This window comes from Adiantum capillus-veneris, chromosome 11 (assembly GCF_014529385.1).
Source record: "Adiantum capillus-veneris isolate H3 chromosome 11, ASM1452938v2, whole genome shotgun sequence".
Lineage (NCBI taxonomy): Eukaryota > Viridiplantae > Streptophyta > Polypodiopsida > Polypodiales > Pteridaceae > Adiantum > Adiantum capillus-veneris.
The window spans coordinates 116072278-116090250 of record NC_140941.1 but is presented as its reverse complement, the minus strand read 5'-3'; the positions used below and the strand labels follow the sequence as shown (position 1 = coordinate 116090250).

The 17973-nt window shown below is 42.6% G+C and overlaps 1 long non-coding RNA gene across 1 annotated transcript; it reads left to right on the top strand.

The window, feature by feature from the left end:
* The first annotated feature begins 4286 nt into the window (after positions 1-4286).
* Positions 4287-5638, top strand: LOC147447882 (uncharacterized). Its single transcript, XR_015189736.1, has 3 exons — positions 4287-4542; positions 4623-5402; positions 5476-5638. It is a non-coding gene; the product is annotated as an uncharacterized LOC147447882 (long non-coding RNA).
* The last annotated feature ends 12335 nt before the right edge of the window (positions 5639-17973 follow it).

The window sequence follows — 17973 nt, the reverse complement described above, 5'->3', positions numbered from 1 at the left end:
CTTATCAAGTTTGACGGACACGTTTCTTTCGAGCTCCACCACTTGATGATAGCAAGGACATCGCTTGTCTCTTGCGCTTATGAATGTGGTAGACGAGGGGAATGTGTGTGAGATGATCGATTCGCCAACAGATATTTCGTGAAATGTGTTGTAGTTGAACATAATTTTCTAGTTGGCTCACATTTTAGAGAGAGAATACAGTGAGAGAATATGTAAAATCTGCTTTTTTGGTAGGGGGCTGAAAAGTGCTTCTTTTAATGAGAACTGAGTGAGAAGAGTGTTTTATATGTTAGAGAGAGAGGAGAGAGATGGGAAAAAGGCATTTTAAAATGTAGTTACCCACCTCTCTTTTGTGTTAAAATAGCCTATTTTCAAATACAAATATACAAATGGTATTTTTAAAAATCTCAGCATAGGCCTTTTTGCCCTCTCTTTTAGGCTTGGTCAAACTTGGCTTAAGCTTTAAGCATTTCCTTAAACTGCCAAATAAAGAGGCCCTCCTATACCCCATTCCCTTCCTAATGAATTTACAGTAGTACTCCCCCATGGATAGTTGTTTTAAAGAAAAGAACTCATTTATCCTAGGATACCCAAGTCCTTACAATGCTACTTCCACCATATCTTCACATCACGAGCAAGGTGAAACATTCAAGCACAGTTTGATTTTTGGGTTGGGTCCCTGGAGCTTAAAAATAGTCTTCCATAGCCTCAATCCAATCTTTTGCATCGTGCTGAATATGGGCTTCCTCACCTTTGAATATGGGAGGTTGGGCTTGTTTTAGGAGAAGTTTTTTCTCTTGTACGGTAGTGTACAAGGCAATGGATGGTACATTTGCAATAATATACTTATCAATGGTGTGATTAAGACTAAATACCATATCAAGATATTTTTAAACTTTAATAGCTCAAAACAAAACTCAAGATGCAATTAATTTCATTCAATTCAAGATGCCATAACTTAATTTACTTCAAGATATATACAAAAGTTGGCATTTCATTGAGAAGCTGAACATCACTTTCATCTTTTAGAGTATTCACAAAGGTTGGATTTGCTAGAAGCTAGATAATTCTTTGAGCTAGATTCCTAGGGATATATTGGTATGAACGATAAGTGTTTGTAGTTAAGTTCTTACAATCCACTATTTCAGTCGAGTAGTACCTCTTGTATACATCATTAAGAGGCTCATAAAATACAAGGCTCTTGTTTTCAGGGGAAATGTCAAGAACAAAAATGGGTTTGATCTTGTAGGTGGGAATCACCTTCACACCTTAGTAAAGACCCATTCTTTCAAGGTCATCTCAACGCCATGTAGTCATCTCTAACAATAACAAGGAAGTAATAAAGTTGGATAACTTGCATCTCTTCTCCCCACCAAAGCTTCTTTAGAGTAGAGAGAGGAAAGACATCCTAGCGTTTTTACATTATGTAGAAGATGCCACCATCGCATTCCCATCCAAGTTCCCATTCCCTTTGGATTCTTGTTGATGGAGGAGAGAGAGCCCCAAAATTGGGCCATAATGTTGCAACGAAAAGTAAAGTTTGAAGAGCAATAAGCCTCCAAAATACATTAACTCAAAAGTCTTGAACTTGTGAAACTCAGTGACGACATCTTGCTAAAATATTGATGCTAGTAAGTTCTTGGACTTGAGCTTCCAATTTTCGAGTTCCAGTTTCCTAACCTAGGCTCTGATATTACTTGTGAGGTCCTCACCCCTCACCGTAACCACTCAGCAACAAGAGGGTACCTAACAGGTCACTAGGCCCTAATCGATGAAAAAAAAAGCATAGTCAAGAGAGATTCAATTCCAATGGACAGGCTCTCATCACAAGGTAACTCGAGTCTAAGCCATTAGATTGGTTTCCTAGCCCTATCTCACAGGGAAAGCATGAACTGGCACGAACATCTAAACATTCCAAGATCTCATCTTCCAAAAGCAAAAAACTCAAATCCCTTTTTCCCCGTAGCTTTCAGAGGCACAAACATTTGAGACTTTCTCTGCTCTTAGTGCAATGAGGTTCTAATTTTTCTTTTACTGAACAAAAGGGAGTTGAGAGTTTCTTGACTAATTGAGATCATCCATCCATAAACGTGACAACCTGAGCTAGTCCCCACTTTCCACCCCCACACTCACACTTTAATCTTGTTTCCTAATTATTGCCACATTGTTGTTCATAACACAAAGTTCCTTTCTTATATTTTTTGTCACACGTTTCTTAAAATAGCCCTTCAAACATTATCAAATTGGCACAAAAACATTCTTTCCTAGAAGAAAAACAACATACAATCACGAAAACATACCAACCCCAAGAGTTCACTCCTCTCGGCAAGAGTTTATTACCCTCGGTGTCTTTCCATTTCCATACAACTAACTTGTCTTGAAATTTGGACACAAACCCGCAAGACTGTCTTTCAATTTGGGCACAAACCCACAAGATTGTCCTACAATCTGGGCACAAACCCACAAGAACTATCTTGCAATCTAGGCACAAACTTGCAAGATATGTGCACCCATATGTACTACTTTAGCATTCACTCCACTAAGACCTCCTCCATGGATATCAAAGGGAGTTTTGACTATATAATTATAGGACTTTGAATGAAGAAGGTTCGAGATTTTTCCTTCTAGGGGAAAAGATCTTTCCTATGATCAAACATTCTATTTTTCAAACAATCCTTTCCTACAGAAAAAAATTATGAATACATATGCTATAGTTTGCAATGGATTTACTCCCATTTAAGATTTTTTTCCCCTTTTCCTTTCCTACTGTATCCTCTTGCAATGCATGCAATACTCAATAAATTTATTCTAACCTTATCTATTGCAAGACCAATGCCTAGCGAGTTCGATGGCACATCTTTCGTTGCAATTATTTTTCCCTTATCAATTTTCTGACTAGTGCAAACCTCATCAAAGTGAGTCTCGCTAACACAAGTCCTTTTTCGGGCCATCTTCACCACTACTTAGTTAAGTTGAACATATGGAACACTAATTTGACAAAAACCATTTGGACCATAAGGATATGGCAATGATAATTACACCAACTTACACTTCCCTTCCAATAATTCAAATTTACGACAAGTTAAAAGGTGTTTATGTAAAGCCTAAAAGACATTCATGTCAATACACCTCGTTGATGCAAACTACACTAATCCCATGCTTAGCTTACTATCATTTTCTTGCAAGCACTTCGATCCCTTTTTGTTGAACCACGAATGTGAACGAGATTAGCTTATTCTGTAAGAATAATGTGACGAGAATTTGAATATATGATCATGCATAAGAGGTTGTGAAATTGAGTGATGAATCCATCAATACTTCATAGAGTGGAATGAAGAGAAATTATCATAGTATAGGTATAATATGAGCTGATTCCAGCTGGATTTAAATAAATAACAATAGGATAGTATAGCAACAGTTGGAAAGGATTCCAAATAAAGAAGAGATGAGAGATGGTAGCATAATTAAGCATGGAAAAAAAAAAGCTTCCGTTAGCAATTGTGCTTTGGAGTTATTGATCTCTCAAAGCTTTGAAGATGTAATCTCCAAGGTTATTAGCGATAGAAGCAGAGTGTTCTTCTCCTAGGAATGTGTCCAAAATGATTGGGAGAAGGGTCCTTTTTATAGATTCTAGCAAGTTGGGGTTGTGCTTAAGCTTCCCCCTTGCTTCTAAGGTAGACCCTAGATTCCATGGGTGCCCCCTATTGCTATTCTAAGACATACAGGTGTCCTAGACTCACTTGCTTGCCAAGAAAGGTCAAAAGTGTCCATCCCTTAAGCCTTCCATGCCAACTTTGGGTGCTACACCTCATGTAACCCCAAGCTTAGAGTCATTCTTTCCCAAACAGATAGATCCATGGCTATGGCTCATCCATTAGGAGAATGTTGGACTCACTTTTGGGCCTTTCAGTTCTAGAGAGAGAGTGGCGCTCGACCAATGAGGAAGAGACTAACGTTACGTTGAAAATCGACATTTTGGAGTCAAGATCTTTTTAAAAAAAGGGAGGAAATTTTATTTTGGTTCATCAAATTGCACAATTTCACGCTTTCAAGGCATAAATGCCGTAAGTCGTACTAACTATGTACCGAGGAATTTCATAACTTTCATTGAAGACTCTATCTAGTACTTTGTTCCCGCCCAAATATGACTTTGAGTAGCTCTACTTCCCTCTCAAAACTTCTTCCCTTTTTTATATTTGCGCTAACCTTTCTGTGTATTCATTCTACTACACACCATGTCTATTTCTCGAAGGCCTAATACTACCATTGACTCTATTAGCTTTTTTAACAGTGATACTACAGACGATCAAGCATGGATTCCATCTCGTATAACTATCGGAAGTTGGGTTCTACTGCAAACTAGGAGGAGGAAGAGGAGGCAACGCAATGATTTTGTGGAGGCTTTCAAGGGTCAAGTTAAAGAGTTTAAAGTGTGTGCACAAAGCAAGCGGGTGAAAGAGGTCCTCATACAACATGCTTTCCAGCATGCAGACTTAAGGTTGCAAATATCTCCTCCAAGTTTTCCAAGGCATCGACCCAACTGTAAGTTATTTCAGCATCTCGCTTAGTTCATGATTATATTCGAATATTAAGTGGTGGATATCATCTTTGGTATGTTTCAGATATTTATCCATCGAATAGGACAGATTGGCAACCAATTGAGAGTATAGTTGGGATTTTTGATGCTTTCCATGCATTTATTGGTGACCAAATGTACCGAGGAAGGCAACACAAGGAACTTGCAAATAATGGAATTTTCTTTTATGATATGTCATATGTGGAACCGAGAACTTCCATTGGTTGGGGTCGTGTAGCTCCTTTGTCAGTTTCCATCCTTTGACAGCAAGGATTGGTCCCTGCCTACTTCACAAACTGGTGAAAGCTTCAGGAATAAGTTGTTTCACGATATACAAAAGTCCCTCAAGTATTCAATTGCCACAAAAATAGTTCGGCTCGCAATATTTATGCCTCTTGAAGTGTTTGCAGATTTTTTCTTCAATGAGTAAATAAGAACTACCGCAACAATGTTCATTTGCAAGTCTGAGAGCTGTTTGGACTTTTTAGATGATAACTGGGATAGGAAAAAATCACAGAACAAAATCTGTATTTTGCAAAAGAAGTCCATAATTTGCAAGTTCATTATAAGCTCTCAAAATTTTTTAGTATCGTTTTACTATATTAGATATCATCTTCTTAGTGGGCAGCTTATTCCACTCGACCAAGATACAGAGAACAGCCTCGAGAACAAACCTTTATCAATGGAGCTCTACTTTCGAGACAGCCTACTTAGTGTGATGGAGACAATGTCAAGCACAAATCTGGCACAGCTCAAGATAGATCTTACATGTGAAGAACTTCCATTTTTGCCGAAATTTTATGCATTCAGTCTCAACAATAGAAAGGTGCTTACTAAATCGATAAATTTTGATTGTATTTAATACACTATGATCAAATCTAACTTTTTCTTCTTTTCAGATTCTAAGGTGCAAGGAGAAAACAACATTGTGCAAGGAGTCCATAACAAATACACTTCACTTAATTGCTTCCACCGAAAGCTAGGTCACATACCTTGTGCACGCAAAGAGCTTTGATGCCATGCAAACCATGATGTACTCTTCAAAATGACTAATGCAGAGATATTTTTTGGCGGTCAAACAATGTTTCAAAAATGTACATTTTCAATGTTTCAAAACTTTACATATTGTGTTGTTTCTGTCAAGAGTAATTTTCTCCCTTTCCCAGCTAATGTCCTCTCCCCCGGTTTGTGCCACTCGTCCCTTGCCCTCTGCTCCGGTTACTCCCCTGCCTTCTGCTCCAGTTGCTGCTACCTCTGCCTCTGGGGACGCTGGTCTCGGGCATCCTTTCGCGTCGCTCAAAATCATGGGCCTCTTCCATGGCTTCCCATGTTTCTTGCACGTGTGAAGCTTCCCACTGTTCTTGCTCTTGCCGTCGACGTACATCCCATTCCTCTACTTTTGCGGCGTCCACATAATATTGGTGTATTGCTTCTTGTATATTTCGAACTTCTTCTTGAGTCTGATTGTGGCATTGGGTCATTTCGTTAATGCGAGCCTCTTCGAACTCGTCAGCTCTCGCCGCTTCCTCTCTTGTGCGTCTGTTTATCGAGATTATAATATGTTGGATGGCCATTACAGAAAAATGTCGCACATGGTTGTTGGTGTAGTTATGTAATCGAAGTTCCTGTAGAAGCGTGATACAGACATCTGTTGCTTCATACATACGTTGCAGCAAACAATAAAACAGCAGATTACTTACGTTCGGTATATCCATAATTTGACTAATGAGCAACACGGCATTTAAATAGGTTCGCCAGCCCCACAGCTATAGTCATCAGTCTGGGTGGGCACGGTTACTCGTTCGTGCTTAACTACATTTCCTAGATCATGTTCTAACAAAAGATGCTCTACACAACATACAAGTTTTTTCGCGGTACTACATACATAACCACTTGAGTCAGCAACACATTCCAAAGAGACACTACACTGCTTTCCAAATGTACCCAAATAGACCTTACGTTTTTACACGACCGTGAAATGCCCTGCTTTGCCCGGAGTTTGCGTAGTAAACAATGTTAGCTTCCATGTCAAATAACATCAGACTCCAATGATCACTACAAAGACACCATCAAAGATGAGGAGAGATTCGCAATGCAAGATGTTTTTTACAAGGCAAGAATATACTCACGATTGATTGTACGTAGTGAGCAGAAAGCGCGCTAGATCAAAGTTGGCTTGGCTAAACCAGTTCATCAGACTCAAAAAGGAAACTAAGTTGTTCTGCAGATAAGGCGATATCAGCGGATCTATTACGTATACTTTCTCTTGAACCTCAAGGGACAGAAGCGAGAGAGCGTGGCTAACATGAAAAAATGGCAAAGATTAGACTTGAACACCAAGTGAGTCAATACCGAGTGAGTGGGGCAGCTATCAAATTCCATACGCCACTGATTCTCTTGGTATTGACCATTGTCTTGGCTGAAATGAAGAACTTGATGACTACCTTAAAGACATGGATCAATATCGAGCGAGTCAGCGACGGATTCCAATTCCATAAACAACTGACACGCTTGGTATTGACCCATGTCTTTAAGGTAGTGAACCATTATAAAGAAAAACTTGGCAATTTCCACAGACACATGGGTCAATACCGAGGGAGTAGTACCAAAATTCAATTTCATTACCCACTGTCTCGCTTGGTATTGACCCATGTCTCGGTAGAGACCCATTTAATGAGCATAAGAATTAAAGAGCATGAGAATTACCACAAAGCAACATTGACGACCTTATTTGTTGCGAGCGAGTCGGTGAAATTGCGCATGCACATGAAGTCTACATTATCGAGGTTGGTAATGCAGGCCTTCTCTGACCTTGCAGGCAGCTGTATGTGCGCATGCAGAGGCGCTGAGCTCAACAAAATTCTCAACTCCTCTTCATTCTCCTCGTTGATTTGCTCTAAAATAATCGACTCATCCGATACATTGGATGGCCCTTCTGATGCAGAGCCTTGCCCTTCCCTTTCTTGAGGTGGCTCCCTGGCTGCCTCAAGCTCCTCCCTAACAGCCTCCCTAATAGCCTCAGGCTCCGGATCATTTTCCTTCAATATTGGTTGCTCCATAGATGCCTCAGGCTCCACCCTGACCTGCTCTTGTCCCTCATCATCCACGATGGGCTGCGGATCCTCCATGACTTGCTCATTTTGGTGTCTAGCTGGATCCTCGATAACTGTCTCTGTTTCTTCCATGACTACCTCGGGGTCCACTCTGGCTTGCTCTTGGCCCTCTACGGCTATCTCAGCCTGCCCATCTGTGTCGTTTCTCTCAACCCGTGATCGGGTCCTTCTGCTGTTTGTTTCAGCCCTAGACGGCTCTATCTATCATGCACGAGGATGGAGAGCCGGGGGATGTTGGAGAATATCCATGGTTCTACTATCCCGGATTGGTACTGGCTGAAGCAGCCCATCGTAGCGGAAATGAAGCCTACGAAGAGTATCAAAATCCCGCGGCATGATAGTGACCCGGTGTGCATGGGCAGCCAGGATATATCCATCCCTGAAGAATTCCACAAGGTAGTCCTCAACAATTTCTTGAAGGCAGAGTAGTGCACAACCGGCCCATCGCATGCCTCATAAATCGCATGCCTCTCCATTGCTCGCAAATCTCCTGCACTACCGCTGGAAAGGGAGACGTGGAATAGCAGATTGAACGTGTCGTTCTATCCTGTGCAGCTCTTGCAGTACACCTCTATGCGCCTCATATTGGCGTCTTCTTGCTTGAGCATTCAAAGATTCACCTATTGCCCTCCTAGCGCAGGCCTTAACACGAGGCATCTCTACAAATACAATAACACCAAAAGACAATTCATTTGTCAGCACATGGGATTTCAGATTTAAGGAAAGATCCATACCAAGCAAAAAGATGGATAGGAAAGAGTTGCCTTGCCTTATTCGCTCAGTAGTGACCTCAGAAAATAGTAATGGTAGACATGAATTATATGTTCTGAGGTCACTACCGAGCGAATAGGTGCATAGGAAAGAGATTGCCTTGCCTTATTCGCTCGGTAGTGACTTCAAAAATAGTAATAGCAGATATCACTTACATTTTCTAAGATCACTACCAGGCGAACAGGTTTGCAGCCCCTACAAAAAAATACCTTATTCGCTGGGTGGTGACCTCAGAAAAGTGTACAAGCAAGCGAACAGGTTTGCATCCGCTGATACAAAATAGCAATGTGAAGGAGATCTTAAATCGATGCGGTTCTAACTGTCATGTCGTTCCCTCCGATCACCTCCCCTAATATCGGGGGGATGATACCATTGATTCTCTCTCCCACGTCCACCTCTCATGAAACCTCATGGCAGTACCACCCTCTCATGAAACCTCATGCCCAGGCTCTGCTTTTTAGGCTTGTCTGAGAGTCTATTTAAGAAGCAGTTGTTTCAGAACCTCCCTCAGGGTTTTGCAGAACAACTAAAAGAATCTTAGGATAGTGGCGATGCCTTTCCAAGGTATACTCCCGCAACGCCAGCAACACCGCATCCGGGCCCTCCTCATGAGGTCCCCCCTTGGCCCTCCCCCGATGTTACCTTTAATGTTCTCGACCGACACAGCTCGGGAGTGGCTGCTGTCAACACGGGAGTCAATTCTCGAGGTAAGTTGCTGGTAATTCTTTGCTTTCTTCTCCCAATTTCCAAGCTCCTAGTTTGAAGAGCTTACTTGCTAAATGCTCTGTGCAAGATGCTAGCCTGAAGCTGCAGCAAATGCTGATCGTCAGGCAGAGGGTCTCAATCCTTCAAAACTCTCTGGAAGCAAGAAGGCCTGAAGACATGCAGCGATTGCTCGCCGAGAATGGCTCTATGGAGGCAATCATTAATTGGCTTCAGGAAATGAAGGATGAAGTGCTTGAGCTAGCCAGTAAATATGAGGAAGCCATTAACTTTGCAAACATGCTTTGCGAAGAGATAAGCTGGATATGAACCCTAAACCCCTAAACCCCCCGGAAATTAATAGGCCACTCTTTGTAAAGTCTGAAGTGTTTTCTAACTCAAACCTGGTGTTCAGTTGTAATTTTGTTTCTTTCTTATAAAATCAAAAGGCGTATTTTGCAAAAGAAAGCCCTAAATCCGCAACAAGCAGGGGTTACCTTCCCCTTATTTGCTTAGTATTGACCTCTGTACTAGCAGACATCACTTAAATTTTCTTTTGGTCAGTACCAAGCAAATAGGACCCTTCGGACTAGGTGACCTTACCTTATTCCCTTGGTACTGACCAAATACAGCGCACGGGACCGAAATCAAAAGGCGTATTTGGCAAAGGAAAACCCTAAATCCGCAACAAGCAGGGGTTACCTTCCCCTTATTTGCTTAGTATTGACCTCTGTACTAGCAGACATCACTTAACTTTTCTTTTGGTCAGTACCAAGCGAATAGGACCCTTCAGACTAGGTGACCTTACCTTATTCGCTTGGTACTGACCAACTACAGCAAATTAAAGCGCACGGGACCGAAATCAAAAGGCGTATTTGGCAAAGGAAAACCCTAAATCCGCAACAAGCAGGGGTTACCTTCCCCTTATTTGCTTAGTATTGACCTCTGTACTAGCAGACATCACTTAACTTTTGTTTTGGTCAGTACCAAGAGAATAGGGCACTTCGGACTAAGTGACCTTACCTTATTCGCTTGGTACTGACCAACTACACAAAATACAAGTGCGCAGAAGGGTAGTAAGTAGCATACCTCTTCACTGTGTGTAGAGTTCCGCGTTGCTGAAGCACTACAGAACAAGAGTAAGAGAAGGAGGATGCGCGAGAGTAAGAGGTGATGGAGTTTGCTTACCGCGTAGCGTCAATGGGGGTAGACTTAATTAGAATGATGCGCAGTAGAGGACGCGAAAAGAGGCAGAATAGTTGAAACTTGAGATGTTTGGCAGGGGTAATGCCTCAACTTAGAATGCTTACCTCGGGGAGGGTGACAACTTCACTTATGCGCGAGATTGCGGTTGGTAAATCATACTGCATGGGAATATGAGACCATTTAATACTGGTTGTCCTTGAGAGCACAGCCCACGTGCCTTTTTGAGTGACCGTTCAGGGTCAGACAGACGCCAATCGCCCTTGCAGTCGCCATCTCCATCTCCATCTCGCACCTTCTGCCTGGCCAGCTCTCGTGCCTTTGCCTTTTCTGCGCCCTTCCCCTTGGCCAGCTCTCGTGATCCTGCGTTTAGAGTCAGATGCCGATCGCCCTTGCATTCACCATCACCTTTGCCTTTTCTGCGCCTTTCCCCTTGGCTAGCTCTCATGATCCTGCGTTTAGAGTCAGATGCCGATCGCCCTTGCATTCGCCATCGCCTTTGCATTTTTTGCGCTCTTCCCCTTGCCCAACTCTCGTGATCCTGCATTGAGTGACCTCCACTAGGTCAAGTCCTTTGCTGCTGCATCGCCATCACCATCGCCCCCCTACTGGTTCTTGCTGTCGATGGCCTACGACATCACCATCCAACTCAGCGCCATTGGATATTGCAGAGACATGTTCTTTCTCCCTGCCTCTCCCCTTCCTGTGTGTTGTTAACTGTGTGCGCACCGAAGCCACTGCGTTAGAGTAAAAATGCATGCATGGTTGGAATAATTACTCATTATGTGACCGTATCGCATTCATGGTTGGAATAATTACTCCTTATGTGGTGATCGTATCGCATTCATGGTTGGAATAATTACTCCTTATGTGACCTATAAATCTATCACTGATAACATAATATGCTCTGTTCTTATCCACCTGTTCCGAATGCCACAAGACAGAACCAAGCGAATAGGACCCTTCGGAGATTCTTGGGGGCCCTACTTGCTTGGTACTGACTCAACTAATGTCACCACTTATGACATTAACGCACGGGACATAACCCGTCGATATGACATTAGCGCACGGGACATAACCAAGCGAATAGAGTTCTTCGGAAATTCTTGGGAGCCCTACTCGCTTGGTTCCGACTCAACTAACGTCAACTCTTATGACTTTAGCACACGGGACAGAACCAAGCGAAGAGGGTCCTTCGGAAATTCTTGGGGACCCTACTTGCTTGGTTCTGACTCAACTAATGTCACCTCTTATGACATGAGTGCACGGGGCCGAACCAGGCAAAATAGGACATTGAGGGGTGCTCGAGGCCCAACATTTGCGTTGTTATGACACCAAATAGTTTTGGATTGCTTTTTCTTTCAGTCACGGGGATCATAGTCCTGGAGACAGACGTGAGCGAGGATACATGTGAATAAAAACTATTCACATTCTTATATAACGCCCGAGCTCATCACCGTGCACCAGAACTATCAGGAATGTTCAATGCAGAGTTTTCTATACAGAGGATTATAGATTGCTCCTTTGAGTACCTGCAAAACCATTTGCAACAGTATGAGGCAGTCACTTGTGACAATTCCATGACAGTTGATGGCATGCGATATGTGCACCCTGCCGACCTTGACCCTAACAATAGTGCTTCAAGGAGACTGAATCGCTGTCTTGAAAAGTGTCCCTCCAATGCACTGCTTGTACAAGACAGGTGTATGAAGCACTTAAAAAAATGTCACTTATTGGAATTCTACCATGGGTTTGTCTGTTACTTATACTTGCAGATGGATGGCGAGTCAGAGACTTCGCAGTCAACAACTTTCGGTATTTTTCCATTGGCGCCGGAGGAAGAGGTAGAGGATGTGGAGGTGCAATTCAATCCAGAAGAAGAGCGGGAAGAGGTACTAAAGGAAACCTTTGATGCGGGCTTAAATCTTGTTTCTCTTGCGGATACAGCAATAGGGTGCAGGCAAGAAAGCCCAAGTATGGAAGTGACTTTGCCTCTCAATTGTGCTCCCAGCTTTGCTATGGCGGGCGACACCCACTATATTCTGCTCACAGATATCATGCATGAGCTCAATATACGGGAGGAATACTGCCTAGCAGCAATTGCAAATTTTTGTGAGGCAGACATGGGGTTTGTGGACTATGATGCAGTGGACCAATATCTTATTGCTGACACAGCTGTCCGCGACTCACAGTTTGCTTCAGGGTCGCAACTGATTAAAGATACGTTCAATGAGGCGAAGTCCGGAGAGGCCGATTTGCCAACAGATGAGTAGTTTGAATTGAAAACAAAAAAACTCAGCTTGGAAAACATGGGTAGACACGTGGCACCCGAGGATCATGTAATGAATAGTCAGTCTATTCACTTATGGGGGAGGTCGATGGTAACTTTTGTCGAGCATTCAGATAGTATTAGAGATGGCCGAGTGATAAAATATCATGAACATTTTTTTTTTTGCTGCCAGGTGCTAGTGTATGACGATAGTTTCCTTAGAAGAGCGGGAGGCTCACACCAAGGGCTTGTCACTGGAGTCCAAGGCAAGGATGCAGCGTTGTCTCACTACATCTGGCGTTTCAACCACAAAAAGGTTTGTAGAAACAATTCAAGTAATTGACAATTCTACTCATCTCACTTACGACTAATAAATTGATTGCAATTATTATGTAGATCATAATATACCACAAGGAATATTTCGATGACAATGCAAAGTTCCCTCTCTTTGCAATGAAAGCTATTACAAGATTGTGTGGTGGGCACCCCCTCCCACTAAACGCAGAAAGAGTAATTCTGATTGGAAAACAGTTTGCTCTACGTGTATTTGGCATTGGGTATGGGTGCCAGGCACTCAGAGCCCCATATTTCATGTCCTACACAGCTCAGGTTCTGGAAGACCCGGAAAGCTTAGATCCACACAATAAGCGGTTGTTTCTGAGGGAAATAAGACGCATGATGCCCGTAGGGATGCTGCCATCAACAGAGGAACGAGCTCGTCTACAGAGCTTGCACATTGAAGAGGTACAAAGTGAGGAGGAAGGAGGTGCATCGAAGAGGATAAAAACGACGGGCTCAGGTCCATCTTCTCCCGCTCCTGACTCGTGACCGGCGCCACCTCGCATGGCGCTCTGCCGCATTTGAAGCTCCCCAAGCCATCTGTTTCTTCTCTTTGCGGATGTGTTGTAAAGACCGTGTAATTTATGAACTCTTAAGAAGTTCCTTCTGCCTTATTAGTCGTCTATAAGTCCATTGGTGTAACTCTAATAGGCTATTGGACTTTTCTTTTCCTCCCCCATGCCGAGTGTGCTTAAAATAACCTGTTCTTGCCATGTAGTGGGTTTTTTCCATCCCTTGTGTGGACCATATTGATAGTGAGCCGTATATCTTGGCAAAATACGGACCATGGTTGAACAATATGTGCTACATTGAAATAAAACAAAATGGTCAGTTGAGTACAATTTAAAATTTTGTTTTGTATACGTAGAATGCCAACCTACCATGTAATGTGTGATATGTTGCCCACCCCACCCTGTAAGGTAAGCCTTTTTCCAATCTAGCAAGGCTGCTTGAAATGATGTGAGCTTACTTTGGTCCCAAGAATGTTTCTCAAGGTAGTGGAAAATTTTATCTAGTGATTTCCACACGTTCGCTTTGTGATTCTGGATTGCCCCACCACCAGCATTTTCTTTAACCACTTTATGTAACTGTTTCCATTTGTTGAACAGGATTCTCCTTTCTTCTCTATCTGAATCTTTGAGGCTAAACCCAAGAAACCTTCTTGCCTTCACTCCGCCTATCGATGCTTTCCTCGGTACCTTGTACCAACTTTGAGACATCTTAGGGTCCTCTTCGATTTTGACATTGCCTCCATGCAAACCAATGTCTGAGAGCACTCCCTCTAATGCTTTGATCACTCTTTTCGACTCACTCTCTGGCTTTAATGTCCATGCAAAACATATGTACAAATGAACCACCTTTTCAATTATTCGACAGAGTGCATGAAGTGTATAGACGTGAACTCTACTTAGAGGAATATCAAGCACTGGTTTAAAAGTTTTATCTTGAATATGTCTGTTGGGAGCTCTAATCCATTGCACACTCTCAAGTGATTGTGCATCAGCCATGTAATATAAGCATGGATTTGCCACAGCTGCTCCGTGTGTTATGTTGTACATACACTTAAGAGTCTTTAAGTCACCTGCCATGTGCCATTCCACTGTGTAGTCGCCAAATCCTTCCATTGAAAGAACAGCTCCGTTTCTTTGTTCACTTATGATAGAAGGAATTTGAGTTTGACTAAAAACCCAATCGAGGATTCCAAAATTTTCCTTATCAACCTGCAGTGAAAAATGAAAACACAAAATCAACAACCAAATAATCAATATTTTTGCTATCAGAGATTGAACGAAGTATACCTGAAATGATCCTAGAGATAGAATGTTGTTTTCTGATTGCACGCTGAAGTATCGTGGATCCTCTTTCGTTATTGATGGATCCAGAGCTCTGTTCATGAGGGTAATGGTGACTCTCTCCAACTTCTTGTTCTTCAAGACCTCGCACTCGTCGAGCTTCAAAACAAACTTGAGAACCCCACCGCACTCGTCTCGACTGATGTCAAAGAAGTGAACTGCATACCTTTGCAATGCTTCAAGATCAACGAAGAGGTTGTTGTGCTCATTAAACTGTACCTCTCTGCCGCCCTTGCCTAAGAATGTTGCTTCAATATGGAATGGTGACCCAAGTTTCTCAAACACCTCATCGTTTACGTGCCGACGAGCAGCCTTTACATGTGATGGCTTTGGCAGCAATGATCCTCTCTGTAGTTTATTTTGAGATTTTTTAGCTAATGCTTTGAAGAGTGCCCTGTATCCCATCTACGAGATGCCACTCTCATCAAGTATTGCTTGCACTTCCATTGGTTCCAGCTGATTCTCGTTCATGAAGGAGGTAAGTAGCCTCCCTTTCAACTTACAAATTTTTTTTTGAGTTATCATCTCTTCAACTACTTCTTTTGGAACTAGACGGCTGTAATGCACTCCGGCATTGAAGCCTGCACCGTTCGAGTTTGGATGCAGTAAAGACCTGCCAAAAAAGCACAATGCGTTATGATCATGTATAGGAAAGTAAGTGTATCCACTTCTTAAAGAACCACATTGAAGAAACAAACTTCGAGTTACCTTAAAGCTCGTATTTGTTTTTTGAGGCCACCACTACCAACCTTCATGTTCTCAAGGTTGCACAGATCTCGTTTTCTTTTCCGACTACCAAGCACGGTGTCTTTCTCTCGCAAACTTGTGATCTTCTTCTCAAGGCCTTGGATTGTCTCTTTGTTTGATGAAATCTTTTGAGAGCATGCTTCATTAAGTTTCTTCAGCTGCATGTTCTCCATTGCCAGGAAGTTTCTTTGCCTTTCCGCATTCAATCCTCTCATTTCCAAATGTTCGGTGTATCCCAATAGCCCATCCTTGCCATCGCCTGTGAAATGTAAGAGGTTAGTGATATTAGCAAAGGGAGGTGGCGCATTTGTCGTAGGATCCTTTGGATAATTAGACCCATCGGTCCACAAATCCAAATGATGTTCCTTGTTTGTCCTTCTAAGTTATTTCTCCCATTGAGATAAGAAAGACTCCCTCCTACGTTTCTGCAACGGTGCGTACTCTTGCAATACATCAACATGAAGATGATGTGTGTTCTTTCTTTGGGTATGTAGACGGCTGGCGCGTCACCATGTGGGAACGTGTTCTTCGAAGATGGGCAGTGAATCACTTAGTAATTACTAAATTAATTACTACGGTAAACCCGAAGCATATAAATAGGGCCCATTACTTTGATATCGGGTTGGCAATTGTTATTACTTGTATTAGCGCTTTGAGCTATAATTGCACTTGAGCATCAGTAGCAGTATTATCGGCTACACTTTCTCTCTCTCTCTCTCTCTGTAATCATATTCACTGTAATCTCCATCATGATATATATATATATATATATATATATATTCTAGTGATATTGACTTCTAAACAGTCTTCTGAATCTGAGTCTGAACTTTATTTCAGTCTTTAAGTCTGATTCTCATTTCGGTATTCATATTTCAGTTTAGTCACTGATTTCTATCTAGTCTGCTATCTGACTCTTCCTACTCTAAGTAGCTGAAATCCTTCAACACTGGAATTAGCTGTCTCAAGAGATCAGCTCCAATTCCATTTTGGCAATCACGGTGGCCAGAGCTGAAGCTCGTTGACTGAAAGACTCTTCTCCCATTTGAAGTTTTCAGCAATGGCACCAAAATCCAATCGTGGCCGGAAATCTACCAATCGTGTGGACCCTATTCCTGAGGAGTCAGGAAGAGAGTCTGGTCCCAAGCAAGAGAAAATGACTGACACTGAGGCTCCGGAGGAGCATAGTCAGGCTGATGAGGCGCAGGACTCACAGCATTCCAGTCATTCTCGACGCAGACGGGCAGAACGGGAAGCACGAAAGGCAAAGAGTTCCAAGAGTTCTCAGTCTCGCCAGAACGATGAGCATATCAAAGGCAGAAAGGGAAGTCACCGAACTTCTAGCAAACAAAACAGAGAGGATACTGAGACTGAGACAGAGACAAAGATTGATTGGGATGCTGACACTGACAACTGCAAGAAGGCTCCCAAGCGTCAGTCTGAAGCCAAGAAGCGAACTGGTGGAATTAGCAGTAATCGACATGATTACTCCGCTTCCCTGAATATTTCCTTTCCCATGTTCAAAGGAGGGAAAAAGGATGATCCTGATGTTCACATACAAGCTTTTGCGCAGTATGCTGAACTAAAAAACATTGATGAAGATGATTGGGGGGAATACTTTCCACAAACCTTGAAGGAAGCAGCAAGGAAATGGTATTACCATTACCCTGCATGCCAACTGAGATCATATAATAAATTACTTAAGGCCTTCAGGTTGGAATATTCCGACAATCGAGGAGATGAGGATATTCTCTGTGAATTGGATCAGATCAAACAGTGGAATTTTTCTGTCCGCAGCTATGTAGAAAAGATCAAAGAACTGACCAGACAACTGCAAGAATCACTGTCTGAGAAAAGATTAAGGGCATGGTTTTTGAATGGGTTCAGAAGCAAGAAGCTGGGAGAACAAGAAGTACCAGCCCCTACAAAGAAATTCAATGACCTGGTCCAGCGAGCATTAAAACTGGAACAGCAGGCTAAGAAAGAAAAAAGCCACAAGAAGCGAAGGACCAGTAGCAGTAATTCGGCAACTGAAGCTTCTGATTCCAGTGCAACGTCCAGTAGTTCCGAGAGCAGTTCCAATGAACGGACAAAGGACAAATCAAAGAAAGGATCATGGACCAAGAAAATTGAAGAAATGGCTAGGCAGATTGCAGAGATTAGCCACACAAGACAGCCGGTCCGGAGGATGGAGACTTGGTGTTCAAGATGTAAATCCAAGGACCACATCTCCACGGAATGCCCACAATGTACCTACTGCAAGGCCTTCGGTCACCTATGGAATAAGTGTGGCATCCGAATTCACCATTTTAAGAAAGGAAAGGATCTATCAGTGGTTGCCTACATTGAACCAGTGAAGACAGAGCCAATCAAAGTAGCCCAAGAAGGACCAGGTACCAGTGG